This window comes from Mytilus trossulus, chromosome 9 (assembly GCF_036588685.1).
Source record: "Mytilus trossulus isolate FHL-02 chromosome 9, PNRI_Mtr1.1.1.hap1, whole genome shotgun sequence".
Lineage (NCBI taxonomy): Eukaryota > Metazoa > Mollusca > Bivalvia > Mytilida > Mytilidae > Mytilus > Mytilus trossulus.
Window position 1 is genome coordinate 53937263 of NC_086381.1, and position 24110 is coordinate 53961372.

Sequence of the window (24110 nt, forward strand, 5' to 3'; positions counted from 1 at the left end):
GAATAAATGATTTCGCTGTGGTAAAAAGGACATGTCAAAGATATGTTGAAAAGTAGAAAAAAAAGCTTGCTGAATCGTTCAATTTAGTTGTTGTTGTCTTCCCGTCGTACGTTTATTAAATACAAGTCAATAAATGGTTTATAAGTATTTATTGTCGCTGATATATATCCATGTTATCATAAATTAGTTGTATTTTGTAAGATAACCTTAGATGGAAAATGTATGTGGAAAACATATATATTTTGAAGGTTTTACTCGTACGTTCTTTATAGAGATATATGTGTCGTACTGGGGATTTTGTTTGTATACATTCTGCGACAGAGTATCTTTGATATAACATATTTTTGGAGCAGTAGAGCCCTTTGACAGGCATATTGTCTGTGGAATACTTTTGCGAATGTCATATTTTTAATGTGGCAATCATGATAAGAGTTGTATGTAAACCTAGTATAACAAAACTTAAAAACGACGAGTCGGTCATTCTTTGTATTCTATAAAGACATTTGTACAGCTATAACAAAAAATCATATTTAATATTGACTTTTTTTCAGAAGACGGTGGACTGGAAGAAGAAGAATTGTGTATCCATCATTATTACAACAGCTCTGGAAGTCTATCTCTATCTCTCTCTTCTCTCTCTCGTCGAATATATATGAACTGTAGCATTTTGAATTTACCCCATATTGATTAATTGTAAATTAATAGTTATTATCATTATGATTATAATGTGCAAAATATCGACGTCATGTGTTTACCTGCAGTATATAGTCTCACTACCTGACAAGTCAAAACAAAAATGACTGTATTAATTTGGTTCAAAACAGACACATAACCAGTATAGAGTGTACTGCAAGAAGATTCACAAACATGATGCAATACAGATACCCATTACAATAATAAAGTTGCTCTTCCTCAACAGAGTAATACATGAACAGTCACCATACCAACTTAAATATGCGGGGTTTGGTATACACCTGTTATAATGCATTTATAAAATTGGAATTTAAAGATGCTTTGCTACATTGTTAGCTCCAGAGGATTACAAATACGAGCACTGAATTGTCCGTTTATACAATAATAATTGATAGAATCCCTTTTTGTCATTAAAAGGGGTAGAACTTCAAATTTACCTACATTGATTATTTTCATAATCTTTTTTTTTAAAAAGGTTATATTTGTAGATGCATTTTACAAATGAAAAACCTCTGAAAACAACAGCGCTATTGGTCATTAGTTTCAATATTTTATTCTATTTCATTTGAGCTATGGTGTACTTTTGTCTTTTTGGCGATCAAACCAAATATTCTCACTGTAAAACTAGAAAGCAAACAATATTTCAGTGTCCTCACTGTCTGAAGTTGAAATGTGTAATGAGACTCTCTTATTTTGTATGATTCCTGTAAACGTTTCTTTTTATGAATATATTCAAGTAAGTCAAAGTATTAAAACCAAATATTAATCGGATTGTCGAGTATTTTAAAAACCAAAAATTACATCATCTGTATGCATGTTAAGCGTAAAAGCTTTCGTTCTATTGAATTTCATTGTATTACTGTGTCACAGTGAGAAGCTTTTTAACAAATTTATTTTTAACAACTGATCCCTGTGATCTTCCTTTTGTTGTTGCAAGTTTAAATAAATTGTTTATATTTGATCCGAATGTTTAAGGCGTGACTAATAATGAACACCTTACGTCATAAAAATGGCCTTGTCTATTTCAAACAAAAAAATGCACTTTAGTTAGCCATACACTAGATCGATTCGATGTATTGTGAAAATCAATGAAAAATTAGGTTAACCAGTTAAACTGGTTGCTTCTATATTTTTTTGTTCGCTTTTCTGCTCTAAACGAAACTGCCGAACTTCTGTTTGGTTTTTGGAGAATTTGCCAATGCCGAACTTATATCAGCTTTCACGCCAAAAGTCAAGCTATTCACTATATCACCGAATTTAGACATTTTAAACAGTAATTTATATACTCAAGTATGTTTTTAGAGAAACAAGCATACTTGCAGTACAAGGAGACAACGACGTGAAAGTGTTGTGTAGTGATAAACCAATATATAAATCAGGAAGTAGATTATCAATGTGTTTGCCGAACTCATGGTATTATTGTTTCGTGTTTTCCCAAATGTTCTAAATATTCAACCCATAAAAAGTATGTTAATTTCTTTTGCATAGGTCAGCAGTTTTCCATGTTGACTGGCATGTGTCATTTTCTGTATTAGCTCCACGTGTACGCACTAATCTTGTTCCTTGACATATTTGCTGACGTGGACGATATTTTCTGTAAAAACCGTTTAAGATTATGTCTTTTGGATAGCCTTGCAGATTATATGCATAAAAAAGTATGACACGATGGAGGTATCGATTGATTGTTTTGAGAAAAATCAATCTTTCCAAAGTACTTGTGTTGGGTTTCTGTTAACTGAAATATGATTTAATTCAATGCTTTCTTTGTTTGAATCAGCCAAAATCGCACTTGTCACCTTCTTCGACTACTTTGAATTCTAATTAAGGATGTATTCTTCTGACGTTTCAGTCTTGTTGATATCTTGTTCTGAAAATATTTCAAAACATATGATAGAAGTGGAAAATATCAATGAATCTAAAAAAATATATTTTTATCAATTATAACTGAGTGAAAAAATTGTGTATTCACAATAAGTGGTTGATGAGTTTTAAGCCAAAATGTTGATAAAATAGGTGAGATACATGAAATTATTGTATCAGAAACATGTACATCCCCTATCAAAGTTTTCTTATCTAATTTATTCGATGTGTAATCAATAACGATTTTAAACAAAGAAGTTGAAATAATATGCTTTGAGTTTAAAAAAAGAAAGAAAAAAAAACACGAAATTGACAGCTGTGAAACCGTTTATAAAACTTTAAATTCTTACATTAACACCTATGTTTAAGTTAATTTAATTCAGATTGGTCAACTGCACCTTTATTGGAAGTATGCACAATAGTTTAATTGTGAAACTGTATTTTTTTTTATGAAAATAACCATAAAAACTATTAAAATTGATGTAAAAATAAAAAAAAAACCATCAGAATTGGATAATTTCAAATGACCATAGCAAACAAAGAAGTGCATTACCTTTTATTTTTTTTTATTTTTTTTTCACATTCATATAAACCCAAAAGTCGGTTAATAATTTATTCCCAATTTTAAGAAATAAATTTATCTCTAGAAATGTTTACTCCTCAGCGGTGGACATCCTTGATAATTATTCGATGTTATTCCTTTCATAGGAATGTATGCTAGAATGGATTTACTATCCCTACATGAAAAAAAACAAACATTTAACAATACATTTAAGTTTGGCAAAGCGTTCAAGGGGAAATAACTGTAACTGTAATTACATTGTATCTGTATTTTCCTAGTTTCAATTTGATTTGCAAGGGTTATAACTTGTGCGATTTTTTTAAACAAGCTAAATATGAAGTGAAATGGAAATCTTTTTCATTTTATTTAATAAGATATTTAGACTTGGCATCTGAATAAAATGCATGTATCTTTCTGCATTGACTGGCTCATAAGTGTATCGTTCAGAATATTACACCTTGTTCACAAACTGACACATATAGTTCTTTAAACCACATGTATCTTCGAATTGTGCATATTCTTCAATTTTATTCTACAAACGTATAGTCATATTCAGGGTTTCCCCTGGGTCAATTATCTTTTTCGCCACCTCTTTCGCCAAAACAATATATTTTTCGCCACTTTATTATTTTTTTCGCCAAATATATTTTTCCTTTAAAATTTTCTTTTTTTCCAGCCCCCCCCCCCCCCCCCCCCCAAATAAGAAGTGTGTTTTTACAACAAAACGAAGAATCTTATTACTTGGAATTGATCCCTCGTGTAAGGTGTAGTCATTACATTGAAGGGTTACTCTCATGCCAACCTTTTAAATAGATTTCTTCATAACGACAGTTTTCTTTTCTAGACCATCTTAAATAAGTAAAACTATATGCTTGAAACACCTGTGTTACTGAAACGACTTTGAAGTACCCACTCAAATCAATGATCTATATGAAAATTAAATGATAAAAATTAAAATCAGAGACCTTTCTAGCTTTTGAACATTTTTCGTCATAACAATAATTTTGTTTTCAAAAGAAGGAGAGGAAGCGTAAATTTTGCTTCAAACACGTGCCTCGCTTAAATCTTATGAGGAGTTTAAAGTTTAAACTATCGCGTAATAATCTACAAGTTATATATATCAGTTTTATCAGGCCTATTCTTGAAAATGCGGATACTGTGTGGGATAATATACCAATTTATTTAAAGGACAAACTAGAGAGCATTCAAATAGAAGCGGCTCGTATAGTCACAGGTGCCACTAAGCTTTGCTCTAAATCTAATCTTTATAATAATACTGGTTGGGTATCTCTGACATGTCTGAGTGAAAGAAGATCCAGACATAAAATTATTAAATTTCACGAAATGTTTCATGATCAAGCTCCTAATTATCTTTGTTGTCTTGTACCTCAACAACTATATCAAGTATATAACTATAATACTAGAAGTGCATCTAATGTTCAAAATATGAACTGTAGAACTACCTTTTATCAAAATTCTTTTCTACCATCTGTTATTCGTGAATGGAACAGGCTTCCACAAGATGTTAGATGTAATCCATCAAAATTTACACTTAAAAATTACATAAATCGAGATGCTAAGAAAGTCCCTTCATATCATAATACTGGTTGTAGAAAAGGCCAAATACTTCACGCCAGACTCCGGTTTAATTGCAGTGGCTTAAATGAGCACCTATTCCAGAAAAATATTGTTCTTTCCAGCCTATGTAATTGTGGGCAAGTTGAGAGCAGCAAACACTATTTACTAGAATGTCATAATTATAGACTCATCAGGGCACAAACCATTTCTACACTACCAATATATAATGTACAAACATTAGTATCAGGTAGTGAACTCATCAGTGATGAGGAAAACGAAAATATTTTTAAAGTTGTACACAGATTTATCTTAGAAACAGGGAGATTTGGTCCATAACAATTATCTTTATATCGTTGTCGATTTAGATGTTGAAACTTTGATTTAATGTTATCTTTTTTTTTTCGGAACATTTACATATATCTCATATACATGAACCATAATTATGATAAAAAGAGTTGATCACATTTTTCGATCAAACTGACTTCTAAGTAACGGGCAAACCACAGAATAAACATGTAAAATGTGAATTGAAAATTAGATTATACGAGTTTCTCATATACTATGTTCCTAATTTTGTTATTCTTTTTAAAGGGAGACGGATTTATATAAGTTTTTCTTGTTTCCGAATCCCTGTATTTATATTGTATTATTATATTTCATGCACTTTTTCTGAATAAATATTGTTTAAACTAAACACGTGCGTCGCAAAGCGGTAAATAAATCCCTTTTTGAGACATGTGACAGAAGCCATTTAACCATATCATTTTGTCATATCATACAATCAACACCTTTATTAATTAGTCCTTTGATGTCGATAGCTATAAATGCAATCAGCTGATTATTGATTTTCTGTCGAAATCTTAACGAGTTCAAGGTGAATTCCGAGTATTGTCTGATCGTTAAAGTCAGAGAAACCCGAAAAAAGTAAACAAACAAGATGGCTGAAAATAAATCGTTATATATATTTCTTTCGCCAAATTCTTTCGCCAATGACGAATTTTAATCGCCACAATTATTATTTTTTCGCACATTGCGAAAATGGCGAGCGCCAGCGGAAACCCTGGTCATATTTGTAAAATTTAATGTGTCTCATTTCTGTAGCAAACGCGTTTTTCCTTTGTTTATAACTATAGCCAAGAAACATATTCTAATGTTATCTTAGAAGTCATGTACTTTTTTTTAATTGTATCAATAAAAGTTAACCGTAACACTTAAGGGGTGGTATTTCAGTTGATGAAGAGTTTTGAAACAGCGTTACTGACATGATAAAAGCAAAGATCGAGCGTCACTATTGTCGGAACAAACTTCTACATTATCTTATATACGTTCATGACTGACTGTATTTACATTTATCGCTAAGTCTGGGTAAAACATGCTGGTATTCAGTATTTGAATATCAACATTGTTTTGTGGATCAGTTATTATAAAAAATGGAACGATGTAAAATGGTTCTGTTGACATATACCACCAACGATTAACAATTTGTATGTATTGATATCCATAATTCATTAAAAACGTATTTCATTGATTATGCACATGGGCTTACTTTTTTTTTTTTTTTTTTTTTGCAGTTGTGGATAATCCAATAAATAAAACTTGATAAAAATTACTGATTTAAGACTATGAGTAAATCTATCTACACCCTAACCCGTTTAACCCACCGCATTTTGTCTAGTTCCGAAGCCGGTTAATACACTTCGACGGAAGAAAAATATAAAAAAGTGTGTTATTAAATCATCTTTGTTGTATCATGCTAAATTGTAGAAATATACTGAATACAAAAAATAATTAATTAATTATTTTTGGCTTGCTCATCTGCAAACACCATGCGACTAAATAAATTTTCATAACTGAAATGGAGTGTATAAAAGATATGTATAAAATGTTTTTTTTATTTATTTAACAACACAACCCATTTCACATTTCAACAGTTAATATAATTGGTCACACATTTTCTTAAGGTAGTTCCGGGGTATAGAAAAAAAAACGACAGAATTTTCTTATACTTTGTGAAATTTAACTTTGAAGTATTATAAATGAAAAAATGCAAAAAAAATTGGGGGTCACCGGCCATCTAAGAGATATTTTGACCTCTGAAAATGAGTGCAAATAGGTTATAGGAAATTATAGGGAAAATGGACACAAATACACTTTGATTGAAATTTCAGAGCAAAATAAATGACAGAAGTGGCTAATGTTTTCATACTGTATAGCTTGATGTCCCTATTTTATAAAATTGAAATAAAATTTGGGGGTCACCGGCCATCCAAGAGATTTTTTGACCTCTGAAAATGAGTGCAAATAGGCTAAATATAGGAAAAACAGACATAAAATCTCTTTGATTGAATTTTCAGAGCAAAATAAACGACAGAAGTGGCTCATTTTTTCATACTGTATACCTTGATGTCTCTATTTTATGAAATTGAAATAAAATTTGGGGGTCGCCGGCCATCCAAGAGATTTTTTGACCTCTGAAAATAAGTGCAAATAGGGTAAATATAGGAAAAACAGACATAAAATCTCTTTGATTGAATTTTCAGAGCAAAATAAACGACAGAAGTGGCTCATTTTTTCATACTGTATAGCTTGATGTCTTTATTTTATAAAATTGAAATACAATTTGGGGGTCACCGGCCATCCAAGAGATTTTTTGACCTCTGAAAATGAGTGCAAATAGGCTAAATATAGGAAAAACAGACATAAAATCTCTTTGATTGAATTTTCAGAGCAAAATAAACGACAGAAGTGGCTCATTTTTTCATACTCTATAGCTTGATGTCTCTATTTTTTAAAATGGAAATAAAATTTGGGGGTCACCGGCCATCCAAGAGATTTTTTGACCTCTGAAAATGAGTGCAAATAGGCTAAATATAGGAAAAACAGACATAAAATCTCTTTGATTGAATTTTCAGAGCAAAATAAATGACTGAAGTTGCTCATTTTTTCATACTGTATAGCTTGATGTCTCTATTTTTTAAAATGGAAATAAAATTTGGGGGTGACCGGCCATCCAAGAGATTTTTTGACCTCTGAAAATGAGTGCAAATAGGCTAATATAGGAAAAACAGACATAAAATCTCTTTGATTGAATTTTCAGAGCAAAATAAATGACAGAAGTTGCTCATTTTATCATACTGTATAGCTTGATGTCTCTATTTTGTAAAATGGAAATAAAATTTGGGGGTCACCGGCCATCCAAGAGATTTTTTGACCTCTGAAAATGAGTGCAAATAGGCTAAATATAGGAAAAACAGACATAAAATCTCTTTGATGGAATTTTCAGAGCAAAATAAATGACAGAAGTGGCTCATTTTTTCATACTGTATAGCTTAATGTCTCTTTTTTATAAAATTGAAATAAAATTTGCGGGTCATCTGCCATCCGAGATTTTTTTAAGCAAAATAAATGACAGAAGTTGTTCATTGTTCAAAGAGGGGTTGACCTCTGCAGTTTTTTAAAGCTGTGTCCTGCGGAGCATCTGGTAATTATTGTGCTTAAACCATATTTGTGACAACATATGAAAACTGTGAGCTGACAGTCTGCTTAGTTTTTATCCATAAGTCTCAATCTGACTTTCTATCTAAAAGGTTTTTATGTGTCAATATTTGTGTTTCAATACAAAAGGAAGATATGGTATGATAATTGATTGTTTATGGGGCAACTCTCCGCAATAGACAAAATGACACAGAAGTTAACAGCTACAGGTCAAAAGCCGTTATCGCATAGTGAGATGTAAAAGGCCCTTCAATGACTAATGAAAAACAATTCAAATGAGAAAACTGAAGGCATATAAATGTACAAAATGCTGAACTGAAAAAAATATGTGACACAACAAAAGACAACCACTGTCTGAATTACAGGTTCATGACTTGGGACAGGCACATACATAATGAGCCACTTCTGTCACATACATACTGTTGTGAGGTTAATGTTTGAAGGTGACAACCCTTCCCCTTAACCTGGCCATGGGACAGTGGTGTAATTTGGTACAACATAGGGGTTTTATCAATTTGTATTATTAATTTTTTAACTCTAAATCTAGCAAAAAGTAGATTATCACAGATAAATTTGCAGAATGAGTTGTATGAATAGTCAGGACCCTTGTTTTACAAACTGTATGGAGCAAAAAAAATGTGATGGGGTTTGTATGTACATAAAGTCTGTCATAAAATTAAAGGTTTAATTCAGTATATTCACATTTTACAATATTTTTTGTAACTGCTGTATTTCACATGTTATTTTTCTTTTCTACTGTAGGATAGTAAGTGGTTCAAATATACATGTATGCCTCTTGAGACTTAAATTACATGCAATAGAAATCAGCCCCCCCCCCCCCCCCCCAAAAAAAAGCAAATTTTAATAACTTCAGCTGTAATATGCATTTTTAAATGTAATGAATGTGCTAGGGGCCTAAATTGACCCTGAATTATTTCAAGTGTTTTGGCCTAAGGATTTTTAGTACTTAACGTACTATTAAATTATTACATGTATATTGTAATATACTATGCAATAGTTAATTTCCTTTTATTGAAAGTACATTTTAAACATATGGGAGGATTCAGAGGCAGCCCTGGGAAAAATTTGGTTAATTATATTGGGAATCACTGGAGCATGACCTGAGTGGGACCCCTTTAGGGCAGTCAGTGAGCCCCCTCTTATGAAAAATTATGGATCCGCCACTGGGATTTTTTATACAACAAAAACATTCATGAGGTTTTAAATTGCAGGAAAATATTACCTCTTCATACAAGCCCCCCCTTTTTTCATTCAAAAACCTACTAAACATCCTAAAAGTCACATACATTTGTACTTATACATTTGTATAATTTTGACTTTTGAATAATTATTAAACATTCTACATATATCAGATACATGTACATCAATTTAGTCTGTAAAAACATTTTGTCTATCAGTCAAGGGTCTAACTTAAATAAGTTATTAGAGAAAAATAACATAGTCATACATGTTGTTATTGTGAGCTGAAATATCAAAAAAATGTAATAACATATGTATGTTACATGTTTCAAAGGGAAAATACACAACCTTTATTTTGTTAAATTTTTCTCAAGTTCTATTGATATTATAATTTTCTTTATGTATACTTATCTTTGCAAATATATAACAGCTCATAGCTTACCAATCATGCACAATACACCTATGTTATTACAGAAAATACATTTCTGCAATAACCAATGGGTGTTATTGCAGCTTCTCTATCTCTCTTTAAAGGCTTTGCTCTCACTTGCATACTAATGCATTTCAATTCATTGTAATAAATGATGATCAAAGCTTGTAATGAGGCACTGTGCAAGATTCCAAGTGTCTCATTTACTCTGATATAGTAAATTACATGCTTGTAATAACATAAGCCTTGTTATTACAGCTTAGTTTGCCCTTAAAAACCTTGTCTCATTGATTTACCATGGTTAATCATAATTGTATTAATGGAATTAGAAAATTAGTTATCAAGGTAATTTATTAAGCTACTGCGCAAAAGTTTTTAAGAATTCCCAAGTGCCCATTAAAGATAAAACATTTTTGATATATTTCACTGATAACCAACATATGTTATTACAGATTCAGGAAAAAAGAGAAGACAACTCATGAAAGTGTCTGTAATAACAACATGCATGTTATTTTTCCCTGATAACTTATTTAAGTTAGACCCTTGACTGTCTATAATATATATCTTATAATTGCCATGAAACTAGGTCCGTAGGCTTTTAATTTAGTAATCTCTGGTCATACAAAGTTGGTTAAGATGATCAGTTAGTTCCTACTATCCTATTACACTTTAGAAACATCCTTTGATTTTATCCATATTTACAAAATACTCTTACATTGTACCATGCGTTCCACATGAAAATCAATTATATAATCATTTTTGTAAATTTGATTACACATCTTAAAATATTTTTTCTTCACCTTTAATAAATATGCCTTAAAGAGGAAGTATTTTTAAAAGAGTTGAAATTATACTGTAACTTTTGGTCATGAATGGACCACCTAAAAAACATAAAAAATGTCTGAAGCCATCATAGAAAAGAAAATGACACCCACTTAGTGCAGGTGTAATTTTTTAAAGTTTGCATTTAATGTCTTTAACATATTAAAGAAATGCACTTCGAAATAACTGTGTAGACCCCTAACAAGCTTTTAAATTTAGAAAAATATCACTTTATGACAAGACCACTTTTCCTGATTAGGTAGTAAAAGTTTTGTTTTTCTCTCATGAAGATTCTGTGGGATCAAATATATTATAGGGGGTAAGGAAAAGTTTTAAAGAATAGAGAATAATGCATGTAATGTTCACAATCAGGGTTTCCCCTGGGTCAATTATTTTTTTCGCCACCTCTTTCGCCAAAACAATATACTTTTTGCCACTTTATGAGTCACAATACATTTGTAAATAAAAGAAAATAGACATACATGTAACAATGAAGAAAAACTGGGTTGTTAAATTATAAGAAGTACAGAAAAATGGGAAAAAATAAATAGAGATTAATGGTATTAAGAATTCGTTAGGAATGAAATGAAGGACCCTCAATCCAGACCATTGGTAAGAAAGGTAGTTTTGTGAAATGATTCATTTTAAAAAATAATTTATACGGTCTAGATCCTGCTAACTTGTTTAAACTCGCCACATAATTTATGTATGTGTCTGTCCCAAGTCAGGAGCCTGTAATTCAGTGGTTGTCATTTGTTTATGTGTTACATATTTGTTTTTCATTCATTTTTTTATATACAAATAAGGCCGTTGTTTTCTTGTTTGAATTGTTGTACATGTACATCATGTACAATTTACATTGTCAATTCTGGGCCTTTCATTGCTGACTAGTATATATATACATGTATGTGGTATGGGCTTTGCTTATTGTTGAAGGCCGTATAGCTGTTTATGTAGGTGCCATTTTGGTCTCTTTTTGGATACATTGAAGTTGTCTCATCCAAGCAATCATACCACATCTTTTTTATATATATCAGTATATGGGTTTTGTTCTAACATGTCTAAATTTTAAGTGTACATGCTTTACCAAAAATGTTATTACTGGAATCCCGGCAAAATTAACTCCATTCACATTTGAATACTCCAGGTTTACAACAAGAACATTCTTTTTGCATATGCATGTAATACACCTCATCGCTATTAGCCTACTTGGCCGGCCGACCTGGTCGCTTGACCTTTTGACGCATTCAACAATCACTTTTCCATTGTGACATCAGATATTTTGTTTTATGATGTCAAAATGTACGGGAACCTGTGTGATATCCAGTAATGGTGGACAAATAGCGATAAGGTGTATTACATGTCTTACATGTATATAAACCTTTACTTCCATGAATCATAACCTTTACTCCCAGAAACCTAAATGGTCTGAACCCTATGCAGATGAAATATTTCTAAGGTCCACAAATTTCAAATCTATTACATGATAAAAGTACCATGAGCTATGCCTTTGGTTGCATTAATAATTAATTTTCAGCCTGAAAAGGGGGGGGGGGGGGTCATTGTTTTGTTGTTCGACACGGATATTGTTCTATTTACGCTTGCATGTTATTTTTCAGTGGTCGTGAATCGCTCTTGAACATTTATATTCAATTCAATAGTACTTACTTGTCAGTTTAAATTTCCCCTTTTTCATGATTTGTTTACATCATCTTTCGCATGTTTGTCGGACCTTTTCTAGTGTAAGACAAGAGTGAAACTGCTTCATAAGCTACCAAAATGAAGATCGTTATCTATAATTTCGATCTGCATTACAGTATTCATGAAAAGCAGTTCACGTGTTCGATAAATGTCAGTTATTCTCTTTTCATTCTTCTCCTTCGTCAAAAACATGGCATTTATTTTTAGAACGGAAGTACTATTTCAACAATGACAATTGTAACAATAAATTTTATTAAGTTTTAAAATTGCATTTAAAAGTTATTCAACTCTTTCTCAGTGCATTTGAATAAAAAAGATTATTTAAATGATCATATTTTACTTTTACGGAAAATTACGACTATGTACATCACTTACGATATCAATGCGCAACTTTATGCGCAGACGGCGCGAAAATTTAAACCTCCGAACTACCTTAAGAACTACAGATGTTATCGTTTCAGAACATTATTCATTGAAAATACATTTAACTATTTGTTTACCTGTCAATTTACAATACAAACATTTAAAGTTGAAAACTGATACTTCAAGTATCAGTAGTCAAAACTGAATATTCACAATACAATACCAAATGATTCATTTATTAATAAGTGAAAAGATCTGTATACAATGAAGTGTTACTTTCCTTTATTTTGCAACAGATACCCTTTGACACTTCAATAGTACCATATAATTTATCATTCACGCATTTACAATGCAAAATGTACGAAAAAACATCTCAGCCACTATAATTTACTTATACAGGCATATATATTATGTACTTGGCAAATGTATCAGTAAAACAACTTCGTATGTATCATTGTTTTATCACCATAACAAAGGAAGACAACAAAATGGTAGTATTTAACAGTGATATGGTTTTTTTTTCTAATTGTAATTTGATAAATGAACCTGTTAGGTAAATCGTGTTTAATAATTGAACACAGTCTTCAAGACTATCCATATTGCCATTGTTTATATTCCTTCATTTCACGAAGATAATCTAGAAAGTGTAATTAAACACAAAACACTCATTTGGTCAGAATTGCTTAAATATTATTTGGAGATTTTTGTTTCTTATGGTAATGGAGAGTCCCTTACAATTCTTTCTATATTTGTAATGCATAGAAAGTTATCAAAGGTACCAGGATTATAATTTAGTACGCCAGACGCGCGTTTCGTCTACATAAGACTCATCAGTGACGTTTAAATCAAAGTAGTTATAAAGCCAAACAAAGTCAAAGTTGAGGACCATTTAGGACCCAAAATTCCAAAAAGTTGTGCCAAAAAATATTTCAAATTTCGCGGGGAGTGCATCAACTTTGCATGCCCGAAAGCGTATTAGGAACGGATTAATTTCTTCTGAAAAATTTGCGTTTTCTGTGGAAAAACAATTGTTTCAAATCAGAACTTAGGAAGTACAAAACATAAAATGTTTACGTCTTATCATACATATTTTCGGCTTTGTATGGTTGCAAAGTAATTACGGTTCCATGACATATGTCTCTTCCTTTAGTAGTATAGATGCATTTGTTATAATATTCCAATGTCAATATTTGTACAAACCATTAATGTATTACATTTGAGTATATCAAAATTATGAACTACTATACACTCGAAATCATGTGTTTAGAGTTGAACACTAAATACATGGTATATGATCACATTGATATGTCTTGATACATACATTTTAAGGAATAGTACATTACTTCCAATCTAAGTAGGACGATTGAAATTTTATCATGGAAACAAAATATGGAAACGTCTGTGTTTTGACAACCTGAGATTACACGATCCATTATGTGTTGTATTTCTATATAAAATGATGATTGCATAGGTAACAGGCATCATCTCCTTGTATCCAAGTAATTGCATTGTCAGCCTTATTAGGTCTTTCCACTTTTCTGTGGAAAGACCTATTGTTTTTCTTCTGATTATTTTTTTTTTTTTTTTTTTCTTCCGCCTAATTTTCTTCTTGCGATAAACATTTGTTTCGCAATATGTCGCTTATATATTTGGTAAATGATATCGAACAGTTTATGCGCTTTTGAAATTTACCCTGCGTAAACGAATACTTTTCTTTGTAGGAGTTATCTCCCCAAACACTGTTTTCCTTGTTAGCGCATCTCCTTCGCAACCGTAAAATATTATGACAAATTTATTTTACAAAATTGCTCGTTATATCCGTCGCATGATTTGTCCTATTTTGACCGAAGTGATATGAACGCTCCATATGAGAGTTATTTCCCCTTATGCATTTGATATAAGTGATATGCATTTCTATCTTGAAAACCATAAGTGCTAGAGACCAAGGATCTTTTGATTTGAGGTCCTTGGTCCAAAAAAATAAAAATTAGGTCAAGGTCAAAGGTCAAGGTCATATTCCAATTTTTGAATTTGGCTTATTTCCACTAATTACCAGAAACCTTATAATATATCGACATATTATTTTTTCTAAATTGTTATTTGCGACATGTCGTAACACATAAATTTCGATTGCAAGAGTACGTTAAACGTAATAGTGAGTTTTCTCCCCTCTTGTATTTAAAAATACACGTTTGGTGATATAACTGATTAACCAAATATTATTAAGACCTATGGTCGTTTGATTTGAGGTCCTTGGTTTATGACCTTGAAATTGATCTCAAGGTCATAGATTAATTTGACGTTCTAGTTTTTGACCTTTGCTTTCAGCTCATATGTATACATGATATAGCCATGAGACTTTTGGCAAAAGGTATCAAACCATTTAACCTTGAAAAAAACAACCGGAAGTGACCTTGTGTAAACCGGAAGTAGCTATTTTTTGTACTTTATTCATAAAAAAGTATATAGAACCAGATCATTTTGGAATCAGTGTCAATTAAATATTCAAATATTATCAGAAGTAACATTTTTCAAACCGGAAGTAACAAATTATCTCCCTTATTTAAAAAAATATTGTATAGAAACCATATATTTCTGGAATCAGCGTACAATAACCTATCAGTTGACGATTGAAATGACATTTTAAACTTAATTTTACAACTTTCATATTAAAATACATTGTTTTCAATGGAAAGACCTTCAATTGTTCTCTGAACAATTGGTTTTTAATTGTTGTTCCTATTTTTCTGCACAGCATGGACAAAACAGAACTTGTCAAAGTATATATTTATCTTACCTTCTATAGATTTATTGGGGTTATGGTTGTTTAACAGACTACATGTTGTGACTATATATATTTGATTTAGAGTGCCTTAACAAATACATGGTTACTTACCATATAGTGTTTTTCTGTTGAACACATATAATTCTAATTTTAAGAATCACGATTGCAAACCTTAGGCAGTATGAGTGGTTATTCTTTCAGTTGATTTGTCAATACCGTTCATGCATACAAAATGTGTATGTAATACTCGCTATACAAACCCAGGTAGCAAAGAAAAACAGACGGAATCGAATGAACACCATTCAGAAATGTTTTGTTGCATCGCCAGAACTAATTGGAAACTGTTAGATGGGAAAGGTCAATACCGAGCTGACCAGAAACATGAAAACCCACAGCCACCAATTTCAACTGGATACTAGAAACAAGAAGAATACATGTTTCCTAAGTATACTTAATAAAATAATCAGCAATTTGATTAAAAACTAATAACATGTATAATGTTGTTTTCACCAAAATGTTTGACCTTGCTAGTTGTGCCGTATTGATTCTTCGGGTTAAAGTCATGTCTTGTAAACATTTAATATTTTGAACATCTGCAGCTGTATAATATATCAATTATGACATCAGTACTTGACACCAATCGACATCAATTGAAAATTGAAATGTTCGTCACTCAATAATTAGTCATATCACATAATCATTTAAGGACGAAGAGCAGTTGTTTTTGTTAATGCTTTTAAAGAACAACATGGAGAAACAAAATGTGTATTCTGTCTTACGAATGAGATGGCTGTTAATTTCATTGATTTAAAACATGAATCTTTATATACACTGTAAAATATAATTTAGGTAGAGTGTCAAATTGTTTTAATAACAGGAAAGCTGGTACCTCAACAAATGAAACCGGAATGTATACAAAAGAAGAAACTTGGAAAGATTGAAATTGTTTGTTTAGTTAAATTGATATTAGGCCATTACAAAATGTAACATTAACGACTAACGTCATGTTTGCCTGCTGCTGATGAGCATTTGAACAAAAATAAGATCACTTAGTGATGGCAAGTCGAAAATGTTGGAATGCATAAACTTTTTATGGACATTTATATAATTAACATTGAAAAAAACGTAATCTAACAAGGAATAAAGAAAACAATTTCATTCTTTCTTAAATTTACAACGATATATTAAACAGTATGTGGTAACTAATATCACAACAATATACATACTACTGCGCTTATGATGCCTTCAAAGACAAACACAGCGTTCATAACGGTTTTCAATTTTCCAAAAGACTACACAAGTAACGCTCATGTGAAACTCGGTGATTTTTAAAAACGTAGAAACGGCAAAGAATTGGCCAAAATCATTTAGGTTAATCTTTACCGGCTGAAGTTTCATCTTAGCTCCATAAAAAATAAACCAAAACTGAACCAAACATTAAGTTATAAATACATGTCATTAAGTTCTTTTCAAATCAAGTTATAATCTAAGCTTAATTGACATTTCCTCTAAATAAACGAAAATATAACATATGAATGTATCATACACTTTTCTTTTATAGGTGGCGCGGTAGTATTACCTGGCCCATAAGGGATAATGATAGCCTTTTTAGAATTTTCACCACTTTCTTACACTGCAAAAAATTCTACATTTACAGTTAACTGAAGTACTTTCATTTTACTATTCAGAAATGAATTTGAATATGTATCATGACTGTTTACTGTTTTTGCTATTTTTATAAACATAAAGCCACTAGTACTTTTAGGTCTTTTATGGTACAGTGAATACAAAATTTAAAAAAAATCTCAAAAATTCATTTTCATCTGTATGTAAAATTATTTCAAATTTTTCTACACCTGATTCATCCCTCAGTTTGGGAAAGTATGTTCAGTTGATACTGTATTTTTTGTCCAATCACACTGTTTAGATGCATTTACCTAAGGAGGGTACACAAAATAGAAACCTAAATTCTGGAATGCAAATACTACCGTGCCACCTATAATACGATATCACGGATGATGCATCCGTACCATAATCATTAATCGTCATTGCGCAAAATGATCATGTTCTATGTTAAGCTTATATGCCCTAGTGTATACTTGAACATTGTTTGATAAATTTTGGAAAATAACCTCTTTAAATGTGTCAAACATTCAAGGCGAGATAACTTTGACTTAAATTACATGTTATTTGTATTTCCCAATTTCAACTTGACTTGAACACACCCGCGAAATCGCTAGCATTCAGAGCGTAGTTTAAAGTATGTAAAGTGTTGTTGGGAGAATTTTGTAAAATATTGAATGACTGGAGAATTTCAGCAAAAGTATTATAAGTCATAGGTTATTGGGGACAGGAAAATGCTTTTTCTTTTTATCCCTCCTCCTTTATTTCCAATATTCTCATTTGTATGCCCCACCTACGATAGTAGAGGGGCATTATGTTTTCTGGTCTGTGCCTCCGTTCGTCTGTCTGTGCGTCCGTGCGTCTGTGCGTCCGTTTGCTTCAGGTTAAAGATTTTGGTCAAGGTAGTTTTTAAAGAAGTTGAAGTCCAATTAACTTGAAACTTAGTACACATGTTCGCCATGATATGATCTTTCTAATTTTAATGCCAAATTATAGTTTTGACCCCAATTGTTTGGTCCACTGAACATAGAAAATGATAGTGTGAAGTTCAGGTTAAAGTTTTTGGTCAAGGTAGTTTTTGATGAAGTTGAAGTCCAATTAACTTGAAACTTAGTACACATGTTTCCTATGATATGATCTTTCTAATTTTAATTCAAAATTAAAGGTTTGACCCCAATTCCACGGTCTACGGAACATAGAAAATGATAGTGCGAGTGGGGAATCCGTGTACTATGGACACATTCTTGTTTGGTTTTCTATCAATTTCAATATGAACATACATTTAGTATATTATGAACATTCAAGTAAGGAGCCTGTAATTCAGTGGTCGTTGTTGGTTTATGTGTTACATATTTGTTTTTCGTTCATTTTTATGCCCCACCTACGATAGTAGAGGGGCATTATGTTTTCTGGTCTGTGCGTCCGTCTGTCTGTCTGCCTGTTCGTCCGTCTGTCCGGCTTCAGGTTAAAGTTTTTGGTCAAGGTAGTTTTTGATGAAGTTGAAGTCCAATCAACTTGAAACTTAGTACACATGTCCCCTATGATATTATCTTTCTAATCTTAATGCCTAATTATATTTTTTATCCAATTTCTCGGTCCATTGAACATGGAAAGTGATAGTGCGAGTGGGGCATCCGTGTACTTTGGACACATTCTTGTTTGTACATAAATAAGGTCGCCAGTTTTCTGGTTTGAATTGTTTTACATTGTCAGTTCGGGGCCTTTTAAAGCTGAGTATGCGGTATGGGCTTTGCTCGTTGTTGAAGGTCGTACGGTAACCTATAATTGTTAATATCTGTGTCATATTGGTCTCTTGTGGAGAGTTGTCTCAACATGGCAATCATACCACATCTTCTTTTTTTGTAATCAATGAATTTTGTAAAAGATATAATGACTGAAGAATTTGAGAAAAAGGTTTTTCTCCAAAAATAACTCAATCTGAATAATCATATGAATGGATGACAAATGGCACTTTGCACTGTACCTATAGGACACAGAGGCGTGTTGATCAATTAATTGTTGAAAGAAGAGAAGCGACACCCAAAATGAGGTCTTCTCGTTTAATAGTATAGATATGCCCGGGTTATAACTTATGCGATTTTTTTCCAAAAAGCAAGTTATTAGAATGAATGGAAATCTTAAATAAAACATTTTGTTTGGTTATACTTTTCCTAAATTTCAATTGACTAAATAAGATATTGACATTTGACAAGGAATGTTTTTAATAAACATGAACTTCATATGCACTTAGGATGTCGAATTGCATTACCAGAATGACGGATACTATAAGGCTGCTTTCTGTCAAATGACAAGCGTCAGATAGAAAGCTTGAGCAGCAGCCAGTTCGTAAAACAAATAATAAAAGTTAAGGAGAGGTGAAATGACTACTAATGATAACTGTATCCCTAAATTTCAAATTAGGTGGACGTAAGCAATTATAGGCAAACGTAAAGCTTCCAATATTGAACGATCAACAATCAACTAAATATAAGCTAACACTTTGGTAAGGCACACTGGAAAGGTGTCTAAGCCTATAATATTTAATGTTTAGAAGTTTCAACACATCAAGTTTAATATTATTTAACAACGTGTGTTCTAAATCTGATCGAAGTACACATTTTATCTTTCCGCATTAAATAGCTCATACAAGTATTATTCAGACTCGCATACCTTGTTCACAAACTGTCACATACGGTTTATTTATTATATGTATCCTCATGTATTGTGCATATTCTTCAGTTGTATTCTTTAAATGTATACACATATTTGTCAAATGTAATATGTTTCATATTTTAAGCAAAATTGATATTTGTTATTAAATGAATATAGGTTAGAAAAAATAAGTTAATGTAACTTATAAGTCATTTATCGCCTTAAAACTGTTTTTATCTAAACAAACATTCATATAACATGTATAAGTACAATTTAACTTCAAACGATGACTATTTGTTTTCTTGTCTATTAGAATTCAAAAATGCAAGTTCCAAGATTAAGGTTGAAGTGTTTCGGAAGTAACAATGTAAAAGGTATAAACCATTGTATTTGTTTGACCCGTATTTCGAAAATCTCTTAAATACCATTCTTCAGATATTTGCAAACTAATGCGGTTATTAACGTGTATCGTAAAACATGTAAACCAAAAGCATATTTTAATTTAAACTTCAGGTATGAGCTACAGCTTATCCCATCAAAAATATGTCACTTACAGATATAACCATCAAAGATGCTAATACGTAAAGATTATCTCTTATGGGTAAGGTTTAGCTTAAATATCTTGTTTTACCAAAATGTATGTGATTAATTGGTTTCGACATGCTTTTGGTATCATAATGACATCTAAATGGATCTTTTTGAACTGAAGTTTACAGAATAAAACAACTGCGTTGTTGACATGAATATTAAATCTTGTTGGAAAGAACTCTTTTCGCATCGTTGGACTTTTCTTTGAATTGTTACTACTGCTACTTAAAACAAATAATTGCACAATGATCCCTATAACACTAGTACGGTCTCCAGGTTGTAAAATATTTTTTTTATTTTTTTTTCTTGAAAATGACATTATTTCCTGCCATGCTCGAATATTTCTCATTACAATTTGTAATTAAATCAGGTGATGTTTCAAAAAAAAAATGGAAATGTCAATTGGAAGTTTTAATAAATAATCTAACACCAACTAAGGTTCTGCAGAAGATCAAAAATGTTCATGACAAAATATGTTTTAATATAATTGTTTCTATATGCTAATAATACGAAATTTTGTTTTAATTATGATTGTTGAATGTGCATGTAAAGCTGAATGTATGAAGAATCATTTTGAAAGACGCACAAACGAATATTTCACATGCTGATTGCGGGACATATATAAAAGAAAATGTTCAGGAACAGGTTAAAAGACAGCACTGATTTCCGAAGGTAATATATGTTTGGAAAACACTTTTTATATAAGGGTTCCAAATACTATTTTGCTTATAGTGGTAATTTACTTGGATAAATGTTAACACATACATTTTTAGTGGTTCATATTAAGACTTAACATGCAAAATTCTGCAAGATGTGTCTATACAATTTTTGCAATACATAATTGGTCACTCAGATAAAAAAAATGACATTGCATTTTAGTTTTGTTAAAAAAAATCAATATTCAACATTAAGGGGGAACGATTAAAATAAAAAGAAACAAAAGATCCAAGATTAAATTGAAAATCATCAATCGAGAAAAATATGCACTTTAATTGATTTAAAGAAAAAGAAATCAATAAAGATAACAAGCTCTAAGGAAAATTCCAAACGTAAAGTCCCTTAGCAATTGACAAAATCGAAATCTCAAACACATCACACGAATGGATAACAACTGACATTATCCTGACTTTGTAAGACATTTTCTTGTGTAGAAACAGTACACATAACTATTTTTCTAGTAATATGGAATTAATCCTTACCGAACACATTGTCTTATTTTATCTATGTATTAACAAAATTAATGTAACCAACGTTTGGTTGCCGATGATCTCGACAGATTATTGGTTTATTTTTAGGGCCATAACGTTTACATATATTAGCTCACTGGATGAAAAAGAATATGCTAGCAGGTGTTGATAAACTTGATAACTTCAACTAATGTGGAAGGCACTTGAATGGTATATTCGTTACACAAAAAAATGAAAATGTATGTTTCCATATCACAAGAGAAACAGATTCTTAGTACAACGTTGCTCTTAGATTATCGGATCTATCTAATCTCATTAGTTAAATTATAAATTTTAAAGTCATCGCAGAGGCTCGAACTTTTAAATTGATATTTGTACAATCTCGATAGGAAAAATCCGATAATACACTGATATCAACGTAAAAATATATGTTTTTTTACGCAAAACATATTTCTTATAAAGTCTTTTCTTCATTCATAATGTTGTTCTATTGAGAAATTATATGCACTATTTCCAGATACAGAATTTATTTAGTTGTCTAATGAATGCATCGTATTCCGTTAAACATGTTAGAGCTATCTCGCATTGTCCTGCATTAATTGAACACATTATCGGGGTTCCATGACTGGGGTTCATGTTGTCCTTTCTTTAGTTATCTATGTTGTGGCATGTATACTATTGTTTGTATGTTTGTCTTTTTTATTTCTAGCCATGGCGTTGTCAGTTTATTTTCGATGCATGAGTTTGACTATCCCTCTGGTATCTTTTGTTCCTCTTTTAAAGTAAATTACAGTATGTGTTGTTTTGCCTGAATTGTTAATATTCCTATTGTCGTTTGACATAGTCGATCTGATTGTACGGTGAACCGTGTTCCCTGCTTTCAAGAAATTTCTGTTTGAACCTGTGTTGGCTTCCTTACTATGAACTAGATTAAATGTTTTGACTAATAAACAAACAAAATAGTGGAAATGAGGTGGAACAACATAGATTTGTTAAATAGTGTATCATGAATATTAAACAAATACTACAACACTTAAAGGTTCTCCTGCCAGAAGACTGATTTACAAAAGTTTTAAGGAAACTACAAATACCACTGCAGATATTAGTGTATATCAACCAATCCAGAGGTGTGTAGCTAATTCTTTTCCATTTTATGATGTGAATTATATGACCATGCCGAACTTCAAATGACATTTGGAAGAATTTGCAAATGCCTATCGTTTTTCCGATTTCCCGCCAAAACTCAAATTATTCAACATTTTACTCTATTTTAACGGTTTAAACTATATTTGTGATACTAAGTATTGTTTAAGAGATAAACATATATTATCTTTATGTGTTTGGTTCTAAATGCAAATTTGGTTTTTTAACCATCATTTTGTTATAAAAGATTTTAAACTTTCTTTTTTTTGTTCAGCACAGCGTCAAAACTCAAAATAAATTATCAAAACCAACTTCACATCATTTGAGTCAGTGAAGTAGACATTGTAAAATAAACTAGCTACTTTTTAGAAAAAAAACTTTGCACCATTTTTTTCTGCAAAGATGTATATATATATATACATGATGCATACATTTAATTTCGCTAAAAGTGCTATGATTTGCGATATACAAATTAATCATAGGCTTAAATCAAATAGTATCCCTATTGTGTTGTGTCATCTGTAGATTTATATAAAGTCAAATCACAAAAAACTAACATGACTTAACTCCGAGGAAAATTCAAAACGGAGAGTCCTTAAGCAAATGGCGAAATCAAAAGCTCAAACACACCAAACGATTTGATATAACTGTTTTGACTTCCTGACTTTGTTTGTAATTGGTATATATTGGAGCCATTATTTTTGACCGTTTTGAAGAAAGCAAAGTCTTGTTACTACAAATTATAAATTGTTGAATATTTGTGTACACATTTTTTGTATTGTCCTTGTCACTGCTATGTTCACATCTGATAAATAGTGTGTATCGTGCATAGGTACGTATTATTGTTGTTGAGCTGGATAAAAAAAATAACGGTGATTCATGAATGTCACTTACAAAAAGAACAGCTATTTATAAGCTTATAACAATATTAACTTTAGAAGTTACATAGGTACAAGCCCTGATGGTTTCAAAGTAGACGGGGAAAACAGAGCAAAAATACAGAAATTTGAGTACTAAAATGGTCGGTGGAACATATTTCATACTATAGTTATCTCCCGTCTATCGTACAAATCCGACACAAAGTTACAATAACAGACAATTAGAGACACATAACTTCTTATATATTCCGTCAATATAATAATCAACAATACTTGACACAATGGATTAATTCAAACTCGTTGAATATCTCATTTCAGGGATGTACAATAATGTAGTGCATGTAGGTTAATAGACTTCAAATAATCAATGATATGACCTAGATACGCATTGTAGTAAACGGAGTATATACAAACAACAACAACTTCTTAAAACTAACTTCATATTTTAAAACGTATTGTTTAATTTGTATTTCGGACGATGCAACCATAGTTCAAACTTTTGAAAGTGCATTTAAGTACCTGCATGTAATAGAAAAGTGTCCTGCAGAGT